This window comes from Cryptomeria japonica, chromosome 7, assembly GCF_030272615.1.
Source record: "Cryptomeria japonica chromosome 7, Sugi_1.0, whole genome shotgun sequence".
Classification (NCBI taxonomy): Eukaryota; Viridiplantae; Streptophyta; class Pinopsida; order Cupressales; family Cupressaceae; genus Cryptomeria; species Cryptomeria japonica.
Window position 1 is genome coordinate 688414007 of NC_081411.1, and position 16680 is coordinate 688430686.

Below are 16680 nucleotides of genomic sequence, written 5' to 3' on the forward strand. Positions count from 1 at the left end.
GTAAATTTTTAGCTCTCCTTTCTTTACCATCGCATCTTCAATTTTTAGACCATTCTCAATCATCTTGGTGAAGGAGGGAGGACATTGCATTTTTAGTCGATAACTCATTTCACTGATAAGATTATCAATGAATATGTCCATCTTTTCTTGATCAGGTACATCTCTTGGATACCTATTAAACATCCATTTCCATTGCTGCAAGAAGATCATAAAAGATTCACCATTCTTTTGTTTAACATTGCATAATTCCAACATTGTTATCTCATTCCTTACATTGTAGGAATACTATGAAATAAATCTATTCACAAGTTCTTCAAAAGATTTGATTCCAGATGGTAATCTTGAAAACCATTCCATTGATTGCCCATTTAAACTCCTAGGGAAAAGATGCATCAGGTAAGTTTTGTCATGCGCAAATTCCATACTCATAGTACAAAACTCCCTAATGTAATCCCAAGGATCAAATTTTTCCATCGTATTTGTCATATTTAGGGATCTCGCAATGCTATGGAAATGGTGCCATATTCAAATTTTTATCGAAAGGATATGGGCATATATCTTCTAATGAATACTTTTTGGAGCTTGTTCCATTTTGTATATCTTGTATCTGTTGTTATAGAGTTTGCATTTGTTGAGTGAGGTTTAACAATGGATTATCCATATAGTTTCTCCTTATTTCTTCGTAAGTTATTTTATCACTATGCTCTTTTGTTGTGTCATCCCGTTCTTTTCTTGTCTCTTCATGACTTTCTTTGTTTACATCTTTGTTGTTTGGATCATCTGTGTTTTGGGTGTTACTTGCCTTCTAATATTGTTTCAAGCTTTCTATGTTAAAGTCTTGTGGTAATTTAGCTCCTGATTTTGCAAACATCAAAAGATATTTCTCTTTTTGTTTTGCCAAATTTTTTTCCATTAGTCTATCAAATTTGAAATCTTGCTCAAGGTCTCTAATGGTGTTATTGACTGTTTCTTCATCAACAGTGGTATACCCAAAAGTTTGGAATATCAGATTATCTTCTTCCTCCATTTGTTTTTGCTATTTTCTAAGTTGTTTGTATTGAGCTCTAGTCCAAACTGGCATGTGATTGTTTTAAAATTTTTGAAGTTTTTCAAAGGACAAGTCAATAGGTGATTATTGGTTTAGGAGGATATGCTTTGTTGATTTAACCACTATTGTTTGTTCATTGTGATAAAGCGTCTCTTTGTTGAAAATCATGTCCTTGAAAAATTTCTCCGTCAAACTCTATTCCGCAACCACGTAAATAGTGACGAAAACTGTGTAGGAATGTCCTATGTTTTAATAAGATCTTGCGATTGATATACAAGAATCTTATTCTTTTCTGGGTAGCTTTATAACCGGGTTTTCTTTTCTTAAGGAGATACTTAAAAGTCATATAAGCATCTGATAGTTTACAAGTTTGTTTGATTCCAAAGTTGGTGCAATTCTGATTTTGATATGACCTAGGTTCAAAATAGGAAAGATATATCCAAGATAATGAACACAAGATGAATTGATCAAGCTTCGTGATAGAGGATTTGATATATCCCGATGAGAGACTTGACAATGATGTTGATTTTTTTGCACTTAAAATGTTTGAATCAATAACTTGTTGAATGTTTATGCTTATGGAAACCTTTTAGAAATAGCCTGTTGGATTAGTGACCCAGTTGTTGAACTAGTTTGAAAATGTGTGATAGTTTAGAGACAAATCTACTCAAGAAGTGTTTTGATATTGATGTTGAAATTTTGGTTTGATATGCTTTTTAGATGTGAAAAATATTTTGTGCTAACTCTTGTGGCAAAGAGTGTTAACTTTTTGGATAAAAGCATTGTTTTGTTGTTTAAAAGCGCCATTCTGATTATGTTTCAAGGATTCTTCTCAATTCCTTTAGCAAGTTGTTGGATTTTGCTCATTTTTTAGATGATGATTTTCTCAAATTTTTGACATTTTTGAACATGCATAGACATAGAAGACACAATGTTCTTGAAAAACAAAATGCATAAGCAAGTACAAATCCTATGGCAGACTGAGACAATAATTGTTGAATCTCACATGGGGTTTCCCCCGAGGCTACGCTATTGAAAGCGGATATTTAAATGCTTGACCCCACTGGCTCCATCCTCGACACTCACTTCTCCGGGGCAGCCAAGCACCAGTTTCCATGAAAACTCCCCATGGCAAAAAATTTATATCTCTACTAAGAACCGTATGTGTGTGAGTCGCTTTAGAGGTCTGACCTCTTGTGCCAACAACTAGAAGGATTTTGGCAACTAGTACAAGTGGTTTTTAGTAAAGGCTTCCGGTCATGTGGCCATACATGCGACACTTTCAACTCTATAAATACAGAAGGTTCCCAGCCTATAGAGGTTACGCTCCATAGGGTTTATGGGGAAACATAGTGTCGGTATGAAATTATCAGCACATGTTGCTTGTGACTTTCATCCCAAACACGATTTATTTAGAGTGGATTGGAAGGACTCAGTATTAGCCCATTTCCACTTTGGGTCATTCCCCTCTCACTGGTCCCCTCAAGGCAGCTCGAGAAGGCAAGCCCTTTAAAGGTTACACATAAAAGAAAGTAGGTCTAGTTTTCTGATCACCGTGTGATGGTGAGAGCATACTTACCTACTACTTCATCAAGCACAGAAAACACAAATCCATTTTAGGTTTTCTAAAATCTATGTGCAACTATTTTAAAGAATTCACTCAAAATGCAAGTTGCATGCTGTTAATTTATCCCCCTTAGTTAAGCTAAATGAGAATGACATGATGTGTTACTTTCCAAATTAGAACTCTTAATTTAACTGGGTGAGGAAATGCATGAAATTTGTTTTAAAAATAACCCTGCACATGCATGTCAGTAGTTTGAAAATTTTAAGTTCTTGGATATTTGGACCTGCAAGAAAATTCTATCAGTTGCAAATAAAAGCGCTATCCTAACAAATGCGTTGTCTTTTACCTCAAAAGCGCTAACCTAAAGGACAAAAGCGCTAACCTAGAACATAAAAACATTGCTCTCCAGACTAAGAAGCGAGAATTATCTGACAAAATCATTAACCAAACTAACAATTGCGCTAACCTAAAGAACACAAGAGCTATTCTGAAGATTAAATGCGTTGATTTACAGACAAAAAATGCTAACCTAAATGACAAATGCGCTAACCTGAAGGACAAAAGTGCTAACCTATAAAATAAAGGCACTGTCAGAACTCACACAGGCATGAATCTGTATTACAAATGCGTTAAATTTTCTTTTTGTGAGAATTAGATAGGATATTAAAAAGAATATGCGAGGCTTTGAGCCCCATGGTGGGCGCCAAAAATGTGTCGACTTGAATTTCATCATCAGAATACTACTTGCAACATGTTAGTTTCACAAAATACAAAGGAACTGCTACAGGAAATCCAAATTCAACCAATGAAACTACATGAAATACATATTAAATAAAAATCCTATTATTACCTTCATGATTTATGTCTCATTGTGTCCTAACTCCACTATTCATGGTTGTACATGGTGTGCTCTCAGACAAGCACTGATAGCTTCCAAGATGTCATATGAAGAATGGACTGATAACTAATAGTTAACTGATACTATGATATGCAATGCTAAATGACTATGCTAAATGATTATGCTAAATGATTATACTATTTTCTTCAAAATTAAAACTCACAGATGCATAAGTTTCACAAATGATTAGCTTGAAAACTCACTTGAATACTAACTTGAAGACTAACTCTCTCTCAACTCAAACTCCTGATTTTATAGACCTTGAGAGGATAAGATGATGTGGCTTGGATCAACGGTCATGATCGGATCTGCAGATTTGGATGGTTGTGAGCAAAGGTGAAGGTTGAGAGAAAGGGGGAAGGAGAAGACAAGTGTTTGTAGGCATTTTTGATGTTTATGTTGTGATTGTCATTGATGGACACAAACTTGCTTTGAGATCACTTTTTATGTATGAGTTATGCTCAACTGGTATTTGTTCAAAATTGGTATTATGTATTATAGTCTTTAGGCTATCGGTGTTTTGCAGAAAGTGTTTACCGATCTCAAGTGGTATGAAGACCTCAAGCGGTTCGAGGATCTCAAGCGGTACGAAGGAACTGAAGCGGCAGTTATCATTTTCCTAGCCTTCATTTTTGGACAACCGGTAATTGGTTTAATGTTTGAACCGGTATTACTCTGTGATGAGTTACCAACCGATAATCAGTAAAGTTGTATCAACTGGTAATCGGTAAAGTTGTATGGACCAGTAATACTTTGTGATGAGTTACCAACCGGTATTTTTGTGATGAGTTACCATCCACTGACACTTTGATGGTGATTTGTGTCATGTTATCAAATGTGTCTAGTAGCAATGAACCTAGGAACTTGCAATGCAATCCTATTGGACCGACATGAAATCAGATTCCTTTTTAAGGACATCATGTCTAGGGTTTTAGTAGATGTAGTTGTTAGGGTTTTTGGTGGTTGATGAGTTTTTGTACGTGCGATCTTAGAAGAGAAGATAAAGTTTGTGTGCTGTAACAGAGTGTGGATTTACTGAAGACTAAAGTAATGCTGAAATGCATTAGCAATGAGCTATCATGGATCTAAACAAGCAGACTGTGCTATTTGCTAGATCATTCACTTGTTGATTACTCACATCTTCGACAAGTCTGAAACCCTTAACCAAGTAGGCCCAGAAAAGCCTTTGTAAATCCTCTAACAAGGTGGTTCACATCTGTGGATCTAAAATCCTCTCACAAGGTAGTCTTTAATCAAACTTATCTCCAAACAGAGATTGAGATTCCTAACAGGATCTGTTCTAGTGAAGAACATTGTATGACCTTAACTGGTCTGACCTTAACCAGTCTGGTTACTATTCTGCAGATAGTTACTTGTGAGTTTCATCTCACCGTGGTTTTTCCCATTTGGGTTTCCATGTCAAAATCTCTTGTGTTATGGTGATTGTGCTTCTGTGGGTGAATGCCTTATTTGCTGTTTGGTTTGCATTTATGTTAACCGGTTTGTTAGTAAAACTATTATACCGGTTTACTGCTCAACTGCTTAAGTGTTTAAGTTCAGTATTTTTTGGTATACTAATTCACCCCCCCACCCCCCCCTTCTTAGTATTCATCAGTGTCACTCATCTCACCTTGACTGGGTTGCTGATTGAGGAAATCTAGGGATGGTTGGAGAGAATTTAGGCATGAGAGGACATGTGGACTCAAGTCCTTCCTAAGATGTAGGGATGTTGGAGAGAATATAGAAGAAGGTTATGAAATATGTGTACATACACAATATTTCATTAAATTTTGAGATTGAAGATAAGTGGCTAATAAATGTTTTATTTATTTTAATTTGTTGAATTAATTTAGCCACATGATGGATGAGTTGGCAAAGGAAAGATGAAGTGGAGATGGAAGGTGAGTTGGAAATGAAATTAAATAATTTAAGAAATCATTTAATATTTGAGACTATAGGATAGAAGAATAACCATTAGATATTAGATATTCAAATGATTGGAGGAAATAATTAAATATTGGATATTTAACTAATTGATTAGAAGAATAGTTAAATATTAGATATTTAATTATTTAGAGGAATAGGATGGATGAATTAATTAATAAAATATTTTAATTAAATTAATTAATAGAAAGACACGAAATTAATTAAATAAATTAATCTTTTCAAATTAACTATTTAATAGAAGAATAAATATTAAATATTTATTTAATTGCTCAGAGCCAATTTTTATGTGTATACAATGAGCAAGACTAATATTAATGAATATGTGTGATATGTAAGGATGTCGATGTGATTGCAATGTAGAAGTAACAATATATGTAAGTGTTGTGATCCAGAAGATCTGGTGATTCAGATATTTTAGTAAGAGCAGTGTTTGAGCTTTAACAATGATTGTAATCAACATATGCAGATGCTTCTATTTATACAATACTTTTTCTAAAATTTGTAATTCTGTATCTTGCCCTGAGTTCAGTTTGTTGGCAAGAGACACTGTACCGATAGAGAGTAGGTCTTTAAGGAATGTTTTGGTGTTGTCATTGATGGCAACTCAGATCAAAAATCATATCCGGTATATGCAGAATTGTTCTACTGGAAGTTTGATATCCATTTTGCGTAAGTCTGGAAGGTGGAATACAATATGCGACAGAATAAGAGTACATTGAGCGGAACTCAATTTTGGTTGCATAGTTTTGGTTGTGGTGGAAGAGTTAGGTGATTGGATGTTTGAGACAACTTAATTCACAATTGTAGCCTCTAGTATTGATTCTCATGCAAGATTGAAGATCTGGTATCCGATATTTCATGAAGAACATGGTTATTTTGGTGTAGCATGTTATGCAAAATCTTTGAAATGATTACGGTGATTGGTTTCGAGTTCGAGGTGATTGGGATAATATGTTTGAAGCATTTAATCAATTTTTTAAGGCCTTCATATGGATTTGTAATCAGATTGAGCCAACTTCTTATTAAACATTTCATGTTGTGTGTTATGCAGCTTTTGGGCCAACATGGAAATGATTTAATTTGATGGTGCAGATATATTAGACCAATCTATTTGAGAATTTTGGTAATTTATGAGAGTGTGAGAAGGTTGTATGAGCATTGGTGCATAGTTTCACATGCCCCATTCTTAGATTTATGCTCTGGTATATGACAAAGCAGAGCAGAACAAAGTAGTGTGGTAGAATAGTGGTCTTTGTGCTTAACCAGAACTACATTTTGGCATTTGTAGATGCTACTCTTCAGTTTAGACAATCAATTATCCTTTGTAATCATTTGTAGGATAGTGAGTCCTTCGAGGGTTGTATCTCTTTATTGTAATTGAGCAATGAGCTCTAAGCAGTGTGCCTGAATGCATGTGCATTCCCCTTTGTAATACTATTATACTCCTGACCACAATATTATAATATTGTGAGTCTCAATCCCACTATGGTTTTTCCCTTTCTGATTTTCCACGTAAAAAAACTGGTGTTATGATTTTATGGTTGTGTGTGTTGAGTTTTTGCATTTTACTTTCATTCTTTTGCATCTGGTGGTTTAAGTATTAGTTAAACAAAATGATAAATTATAGAATACTGATTCATCCCCTCTCCCTCAGTTTTCATTATCAAATAGTATCAGAGCCTATTTCATCTAAGGAAGCCTAACAACTTGAGGAAGATCTAGGAGAGAGAGAATCAATGGACTCTAGTTTACAGAAACAACCTACTGTGGCACTTGAAGATCTAGATACAACAAGAAATGAAGTAAATAGCTTGAGAGGAAACTTGAGAGACGCTGAAGAATTCATTGAGTCTCTGAAGGAGAAAGTGAACACATCTAGAGAAAAGAGAAAGGAGCTTATGGACAAACTTAAGGAGAAATAAGACCAAAGCTTTGATAACTAAGCCTTAAAAGACAAGACAGATGAATGTGAAAAACTTGCTAGAGATAATGCAGTCTTGAAGAATGAAACGCAGTCCATTGTGATGAAGCTGACAAAGGAGATTGAAGAAAGGAAGAAAAAATAGGAAATATTGACTCAGTCACTAAAGGATAGATCTAAAGAATGTTGCAGACTTAATCATGAAAATGACCCGCTGAAGCTTGAATTGATACAATCTAGGAACAATGAGCAAGATATTGAGAGATAGATCATAATTATAAGAGATGAACTTACCACTGCTAATGAGTACAAAGAAAATTTCAATGCTAGCTCAACTAAGTTGGATGAGATGCTACAAAGCTAGAAGAATAAAGTTGATATGGGAGGACTTGTATTTGAAAAAGGAAAAAGATTCGGATATGGTCAAAGCAATGCTAAAACTTAGAAGAATAAGAGATATTTGGGAAGATAACCTAATGCTTATAAATTCAATGGTAAATGCTTTGTTTGCAATAAATTTGGTCATATGGCAAGTCAATGTAGAAATAGGGTATCCAAGAATAACTCATCATTCTTCGGACAATGTTTCAATTGCAACAAGTATGGTCATAAGTCAATTGAATGCACAAGTATGGTAAATAGGAGAAATTTGAGGTGTTATGCTTGTTGAATATTTGGACACATTTCTAATGAATGTAGGTCAAAGGGAAATCAAGGCAATTTTAGGCCTAATCAGATAAATAACATTGTTTTCTATGCTTGCAACAATTCCGATCACATTGCAAAATTTTGTAGAAGTAAGAATATGAGCAAGAATGCTCTGGAAGACAAGAACAAGTCAAATGATAAGTGAAAAGAAAATAAAAGAGCAACACAAGAAGATGTGGGTAAAGAAGGATGATTGAAATGCAGTGAATGAGTCCACACCTAATTTTGGTGTTGGAACTGTTGGAAAAAATGGTGTCTCAACCTTGCATTTACACAAGGTTACAATTTATAGTAAGTTTTCATTTGAGAATGAAACGGTGCAAAATTCTCCCATAAGCTTTTGGTTGGTTAGATAAGCATGACGATAAAGTTTCATCACAAGATCACAACTAGTTTTAAAGATATTAAAGTTTCCATTTTGGAGGGGTGAAATTAAAGGTTTAAACTTAATTTTGGGGACTTTAGACCATCTGAAATGCCCTGAAAAGTGGGTGTAAATGGTGTAGTCACTTACGAGGCAATAGAGAACTTCGTGATATTTTTGACTCTTCAAAGGGTTCGTCAATTAGACACACCATTCACAAGTTATGGCCTCCAAAAGTTTGTACTCCTGAAATAGGAAATATAATTTGTATCAGACACATAAATGAGCTATAAAAGGGAGGGACATGTGTAGATGTGTGTTTTAACACATCATAGGGCATCTAGAAGGGATTTAAGGTTGGCTATACCTTATTGGATGGTTTTAGCCAATGGTTTTGTAATACTCTTTGACAGTTTCTTGTATTGTATCTCCTATACACGAGGTGTGCAAGATAGAGGTTGTGCATAAGAGTCTTATAGCTATTGAGTTACCTCTAAATCTCTGATTAGTGGTACTCCTGTGAAAATATTTCTTTGCAAGTATATTGTAATCTATTTTTTATTTTTGAATATATTGGGCGACTTTTGGAGTTTGGGGTTTTTTTTCTTGAAAGGGTTTTCCCCACATTAATCACTGTGTTATGGTTTGAATGTTATTATGTCTATTTTTATTAAGTTTTTGTAACTATTGTAACGATCTGTAAAAGTTTTTGCATTACCCTCTGTTGGATATGTTTGGTCATTGTTGCTGCTAGGATATGTTTTTGTCATTGATGTCAACATTTTCCTATGATTTATTCTAATGTGAGTGGGAATATTTTTTGATCTGGTTTATAGTGTTGGTTTTGTTGATCACTGTTTTGTGGAGGTTGATATTTCCTCCAGTATATTTTGATGCGATCAGATCTCGTGCTGAGACTTTGGGATATTATTTTGGATAATCTTGTGTATCTTCATTTTAGATGGTTCATGATTTGGTGCTCCACAAGTTATCTTTCTTCATGATAATTGCTCATTGGTTGTTCTTGAGCTTCTAGACGTTGACCGATGAAGATTTGAAAAATGGTGTTGGTGCAACTATTTCAGATGATTCTAATGTACTTGCTGGTGTTTCCTAGTCATGTCATATTTGTTTTGGCGATCCAAATTGATCATTGTGCGAGTTTTGGTGGTTTTCATCAATCGGTATTGATTTTCGTGTTATGTGAAATTTCTGGTGGTGTAGTGTGTTGCAATTGATCTTAGCGTAATTTTTGATGGAGTTGATTATTTGGGAATTTTCTTTAGGACCATGCTATGCTATGTAAATCATTATACTAGTTTGGTAGTCGATCTTTGCATCATGTGATGTAATTTTGTAATTGTGAGTTGAGGGTTAGGGTTTAGCCTACCTTGTTATCAAGGTTGATGAATTATATATATTGGTGAATTATTCATGTAGTTTGGGTGTCGGTATTGTGTCTGCATTATTAGAGAGAAGTGTAGGTGCGAACAAGTGATTTATCATTCGGTGTTGAGTTTGAGGTGAGATTGGTGTTGTAGGGTAGACAATTGTGCTTAACCAAAACTGTAATCAGGCATTTGGAGATGCTATTTTTTTAGTTCATTTCTTCCAGATTGTAGTCCAAGTCTTATTATAAATTAGTGAGACTTCCCTGAGGGTTGTAGCCTTCTGAGCAAAAATATTTTGAACAGTGAGCTCTAGGTAGTGTGCCTAAATGCATGTGCATTCCCCATTGTAATATTTTCACATACTGCTACAGAGTGTCATCATACTGTGGGTAGGTTCCCATCATGGTTTTTCCCTTAACCGGGTTTTCCATGTCAAAATCTTGGTGTTGTGTGTTGTGCTATTAATTTGATTATCTCTCTATTGATGTAATTTGGTAGATCTATTATTTTGCTTAAATTCTTATATTCCGGTGAAGACTGATTCACCCCCCCTCCAAGTCTTCCTTCTTGGCTGCTACTAACAATTGGTATTAGAGCTAGATCCTCTGATAGAAGATTAATCGCTTAAGGAGATTCAAGATGGCAGATCAAGGTATTATTTTCAAGAAGGATAGTCTGAGGTTTGATGGAAGCAACTATACTATATGGAAGAACTAGATAGAGGTGCACTTGAAATATCTTGGAGAAGATTACTGGAAGATTACAAAGAATCTCTATGTTGTTTCTCAAAATGGACCATCTACTCTCGATGAGGTTAAGTAAAGAGAATATAAAATCAGAGCGAAGGAAGCATTTCTTAGTGCCCTGATTGATTTAGAAATGACAAATATTATGGAACTTCAGATCGCACATGAGATTTACGAGAAGCTTGAGATCTTGTATGAAGGTGACAAACATGTGAAAGTTGATAAGTTGTAGAGTTTGAAAGGGAAATATGAGAGATTGAAGATGGGAGATGATGAGAACATACATTATTTTATGGTTAAGGTGAATGACCTTGTCTTAGGTATCAGATGTGCCGGTGGAAACATTGAGGAAGATGAAATTGTTACCAAGGTGCTGAGATCTTTGCCTCATGCTTATAAACATAAGGTTGTTGCTATTGATGAGATCCTAAGTGTGACCACAGTGACAAGAGATGTGTTGGTTAGAAATCTTGTTGCATTTGAGCTGAGTGAGTTTGGAGAATCACATGGAAAGTATGAGACAACATTTAGAGCATCTGTGTTTGTATCCGGTAAGAAGAAATATGATCCTAATGAGTGCAGAATATCTAGATATGAGAGAGAGAGAAAAGAGATTGAAGAAAGAGAGCTTGATGAGCTTGAAGCACTGATTGCCCGAAGATTGCCTAAAGGTGCCGATAAGTATGATGGAAAGTTTCCCTTGAAATGTTTCTCTTGTAATAAGATATGACATTTTGCTTCTAGATGCCCAAAGAGAATGGCTAAGTATGATAGGTATGATAAGCATGAGAAGTATGATACACCTTATAAGTCTAACCATAAGTTTAGGAACCAAAAGAACTGTTATTATGCTGCAGATGAAGGTGTTAGAGATGATGAATCAGAAGGAGATGAAGTGTTTATTTCCATTAAATAAGATAGACCTGTGCCTATTGATTCCACTAGTTATTCTATTGAGGAGAAATCTTTGGCTGCTAAGGTAGAAGAAAAGGATGAATGGGTTATTGACAATGGTTGTTCAAATCATATGACTGGTGATAAAAGCAAATTTGTAAGCATAGAAAGGTATGGTGGTGAAATAGTTAGATTTGGAGATGACAAAGCCCATGTAATCTATGGGAGAGGTTCTATTTCTTTTGATGGTAAGGATAACACTAATGATGTCTTGTATGTTGAAGTTTTGAAGCATAATCTTTTGAGTGCTGGATAGATGGTTGATAAGGGTTATGATCTACAATTCAAGGATGGTAAGTGCAAGATCTTGAATGCCTCTGGTATAGAGATTGCATCTGGGACTAAGATTGAAGGCAACATTTTTCATTTGAATGCTGGTGAGAAAAGTTGTTTGATTGTTAAGATAGATGAGAGTTGGTTGTGGCATAGGAGGATGTTGCTGGAAATTGGAGGAATTATTTATGTGTTGCATTGATGTTTTGTCATTGATAGCAACACTAACTCTTTTGGTTGTTTACCGGCTTCCGGTAGGTTTTGGTAGAGTGGTTGGTTTATGATATTGATCTGGTATGCTCCGGTATGCTTTGGCTTGTGGAATTGGTTTAGATCTGTCATTCATGCTATTCAGATGGGTATCATGATGAGTTGGTTTGGGATTTGATGACTTAGGAGCTATCATTTGTTCTAGTAAGCCTTTTGGTCACTATTAAGGGTTCTACCAGCAGAGATTTCTTGAAGACCTTTTGATGCACATGATAAGTGGTGTTGGCACAAATTCTAGATGACTTTTGAGATGCTATTGGTTATCTTGTTCATGTTCCTATTGATCGGTGGTGTTAGATTTTGGGTCCAGACTTAATGCTATCTTATTCGGCTAGGTTATAGACCAATTTATGTAACGTGTTGGTGGATGATCTCGATGTGTTACTGGTTGGGTTTCTTGATTGGATTATGTTGTTTTGGTCTTAGGCCGACTTGGCTGATCATGAGATTGTGGGTTTAAGTTATGAATTTATTGTATTATCTTTTAGACGACCGACCTAATTGTTTAGATCCTGAGTTGGTATAAATGTGATGTATCTCTTTGTAGATCATGGGATTAAGGGGATCAGGGTTATGGGATTATCTCTATGTGAATAAAGTTGTAATAATATGCAGAGTTTTTTGGTTGATCATAGGTGATTGAATTGGGTTGGTGAAAGAGGTTTAAGACCTCTGGTATTGAGCTTAACTAGAACTATACTCAAGCATAGGATATGTTATTCTTACAATTCATTCTTCTTCCAGATTGTAGTCTGGATTTATTTTTTAGTCAGTTTGGCTCCTTTTGTGATGAGCAGTGCGCTCTAGGCTATTGGCCTTCCTTCATGTGCAGGCCCCTCTTATTGTAATCACATACTTATTGCAAAAGTATTATTTGATTGTGGGTAGGCTTCCCACCATGGTTTTTCCCTTTATCAGGTTTTCCAAGTACAAATCTTGGTGTTATCTTTTGTGGATGGTTGGTAAATGTTATGTGGTTTATATTTGTGCTTAACTGTTATATCTGCTATTCTGGTACTTGGTTTATGTATTCCGGTAATAAGGATTTAATGCTTAAAGTTCTATAATCCGTTGACAACTGATTCAACCCCCCTCTCAGTTGTCCTCTAGTTATCTGAGTTGTCTAACAGATGTATCATGTGAACTTTGATTCAATGATTAATATCTTTTCTACACATGGTTTTAGAGATCTGCGTAAGATTGTTAAGCTTGTTAATCCGGTATGTAGGGAATATTAGTTGGGTAAGCAAATAAGAATTTCCTTCAAGAGAAAACAATATACATCTAAAGGACTACTAGATCTTGTGCATACTGACTTATGTGGACCTAAAAATGTTAGAAGTGTGCAGGGTGATAGATATTTTATGCTGCTAATTGATGATTATTTTAGGATGATGTGGGTTATATTTTTGAAGGAAAAATCAGAAGCATTGGACAAATTCAAAATATTCAAAGCTAAGGTGGAAATTGAGTCTAGATTGAAGGTAAAATGTATGAGATCTAATAGAGGTGGATAATTCTAGTCTGGTGAGTTCAATTCATTCTATGAGATGCATGGAATTAGAAGACAATTATCTGCTCCTAGAAATCCTCAATAAAATGGAATTGTTGAGAGGAAGAACATAACTATTTTGGATGTTGCAAGGACTATGTTGATTGAAGGAAATGTTCTGAAGATCTACTGGAGAGAAGCCATTAGCACGGTTGTTTACACATTTAACAAAGTTCACATCAAAGGTGATACCGATAAGACCCCTTATGAACTTTGGTTTGGTCATGTTCCTACTATAAGATATTTCAAAGTATTTGGTAGCAAATGTTATATCAAGAGATGAGGATATAGGAAAGTTTGATGCTAGAAGTGATGAAGGTATCTTCTTGGGATATTCAACTAAGAGAAAAGCTTACTGATGCTATAATAAGAGACTAAGAAAGATAGTTGAGAGTGCAAATGTGAAAGTGGATGAGAGCCTTGGGAAGAGATCAAAGCATGTGATTATGATGATGGTCAACATGTTGTTCTAACACCTATTTAGCCTAAAGAGCCTAAGCAGAATGATCTCGTAGAGACTGTTAATCTATAGGTTGCTGCTATCACTGAAGATGTTTAGGAACCTAAGAATCAAAATAATCAAAAGACTCTAAGATATGTAAGATTGAATCATTTTGAAAAATTAGATTATTGGAGACAAGAATAAAGGTGTGATGACCAAAAGAAGGTTAGCTACTGAAGAAGTATGTTCGATTTCTAAAGTTGAACCTAAAGATGTTGTTGAAGCTTGTAAAGATGAAAAGTGGATGAGAGCTATGGAAGAAGAACTAGATCCGATTGAAAAGAATAATACTTGGTAAGTTGTGCCTAGACCTAAGGATAAGAATGTTATTGGTACTAAATGGGTATTTAGAAGCAAATTAAATGAATCCAATGAAATTGTTAGAAATAAAGCTAGACTGGTCTGCAAAAGGTATTCACAACAAGAAGGAATTGACTATGAGGAGAATTTTTCTCTGGTTGCTAGACTTGAATCCGTTAAAAAACTGCTTGCTTATACTACTTATAAAGATTTCAAGTTTTATTAAATAGATGTCAAATCAACCTTTTTGAATGGTGATCCAAAAGAAGAGGTTTAAATTGAACAACCTGATGGATTTTCACTGTCAGATGATGGAGACATGGTAGTAAGTTGAAGAAAGCCCTTTATGGATTGACACAAGCTCCTAGAGTCCGGTATGCCAGATTAGATAAATGCTTGTTGAAATCAGGGTTTATTAAAGGTGCTACTGACAGTAATATGTATTTCAAGATTGAAAATGATAACATCCTAATTGTTGAAGTCTTTATTGATGATATTATCTTTAGTGGTGATGATGACTTGAGCATCAAGTTTGTTGGTGATATGCAGAAAGAATTTGAAATGTCTATGATTGGTGAGATGAAATTCTTCTTAGGTTTGCAGATTGAATAGACAGAAAAAGGTATATTCATATCTCAAACTAGGTATGTGAAGGAATTGCTGAAGACGTTTGGATTAGATGACTCCAAACCAGTTGGAACTCCTATGGTGACTAGTTGTAAATTGTCTAAAAATGATGAATCTCCAAAAGCTAATCAGAGTTTGTGAAGATGTATGGTTGGTGGACTGCTATATCTTACTCAGACTAGGCTAGCTTGACATTATGCATGATGTGTATGGCTGCTAGAAATCAAGTTGATCCGAAGGAGAGTCATGTCACTACTGTTAAAAGGATATTCAGATACCTGAAGGGAACTGTGGATTATGGTTTATGGTACCCAGGGAATGATGATTTCATGTTGTGTGCCTACACTGATGCTGATTGGGTTGGTGATATAGATCACCGAAAGAGAACTATCGATGGAGCATTATTTTTAGGAAAGAAGTTGGTTTCATGGGCTAGCAAGAAACAAGATTCAGTGTCCTTATCTACTGCTGAAGTTGAGTGCATTGCTATTGCTAGTAATTGCAATCAGGTAATTTGGATGAAACAAATGTTGAAAGATATCAGAGTTATTCGTGATGAGCCTATTGTTATATACTGTGATAATTCCAGTGCTATCAACATGTCAAAGAATCCGGTGCAACATTCAAAGACTAAGCATAAATCAATCAAATATTATTACTTGAGAGAGAAAGTCAGTGAGGAGAAGGTGAAGCTGGAGTATGTATCTACAAAGGAACAAATAGCTGATATTTTCACTAATCCTTTGCTTGCAGATACATTTGTTTATTTGAGAGACAAGGTAGGGGTATCCACCCCTCCCGATGAGAACTAGATGCATTGAGTTGCATCAATCTGGTGGATTTCAGAGCTTTATCTTTTATCTGGATTGGTGTGTTGGTGTTGCTCATCTGCTAGAGTAGTCCGTTGACTTGGTTGTGTGTTTTGGGGGGAGAGAGATTCATGTTTCTGTTATGAGGAGAGAGATTTTTGTTTCATATTCAAAGGGGGAGAATAAGTTTGGTTATCTGATTTGAGAGCTTTGGCATTGCTGTCAAAGGAGGAAAGAGTTCATGTGAAAACTGCTTTATCTATCTTTATCTTAGGGGGAGTTTGTTGGTGATATCTTCTTTCTTTGTATTGATTATTTTTTATGCAGTCAAGGTAGGGATATCTAATGAAGGACAACCTATCCTTGCAGCCTAACACAAACACCATGTAAGATATACCAGTAACCAGTAATACAACACTAGATAAAGTAGAAAGAACAACCGGTAACATAAAATAATACATAACTGGTAAACAATATGAATAAATCTTATAACAACTTAAAGAATTATATATGGTACATGTTGGATCCCTGTCCAGGATACAAACAATGCTTACAACACAAATATAAGATCCGTAGATCCTCCACATATCAAATTGGACTCCAAAAATAGTCTGCCAGTTCTACCCTACTCCGTACCCCTTCCAGCTTCAGTCCTCCAGACCAGAGTATCACTGGACCTACATTTTTGCTCAATCTCAAACTTCAATATTCTATCTTATGTCTTCTATCTCCTCAAATGATTCACAAACTTCTATTTATACCATCCACAAATAATAATAACTTGATCAAGTTAGCCCAAAGAC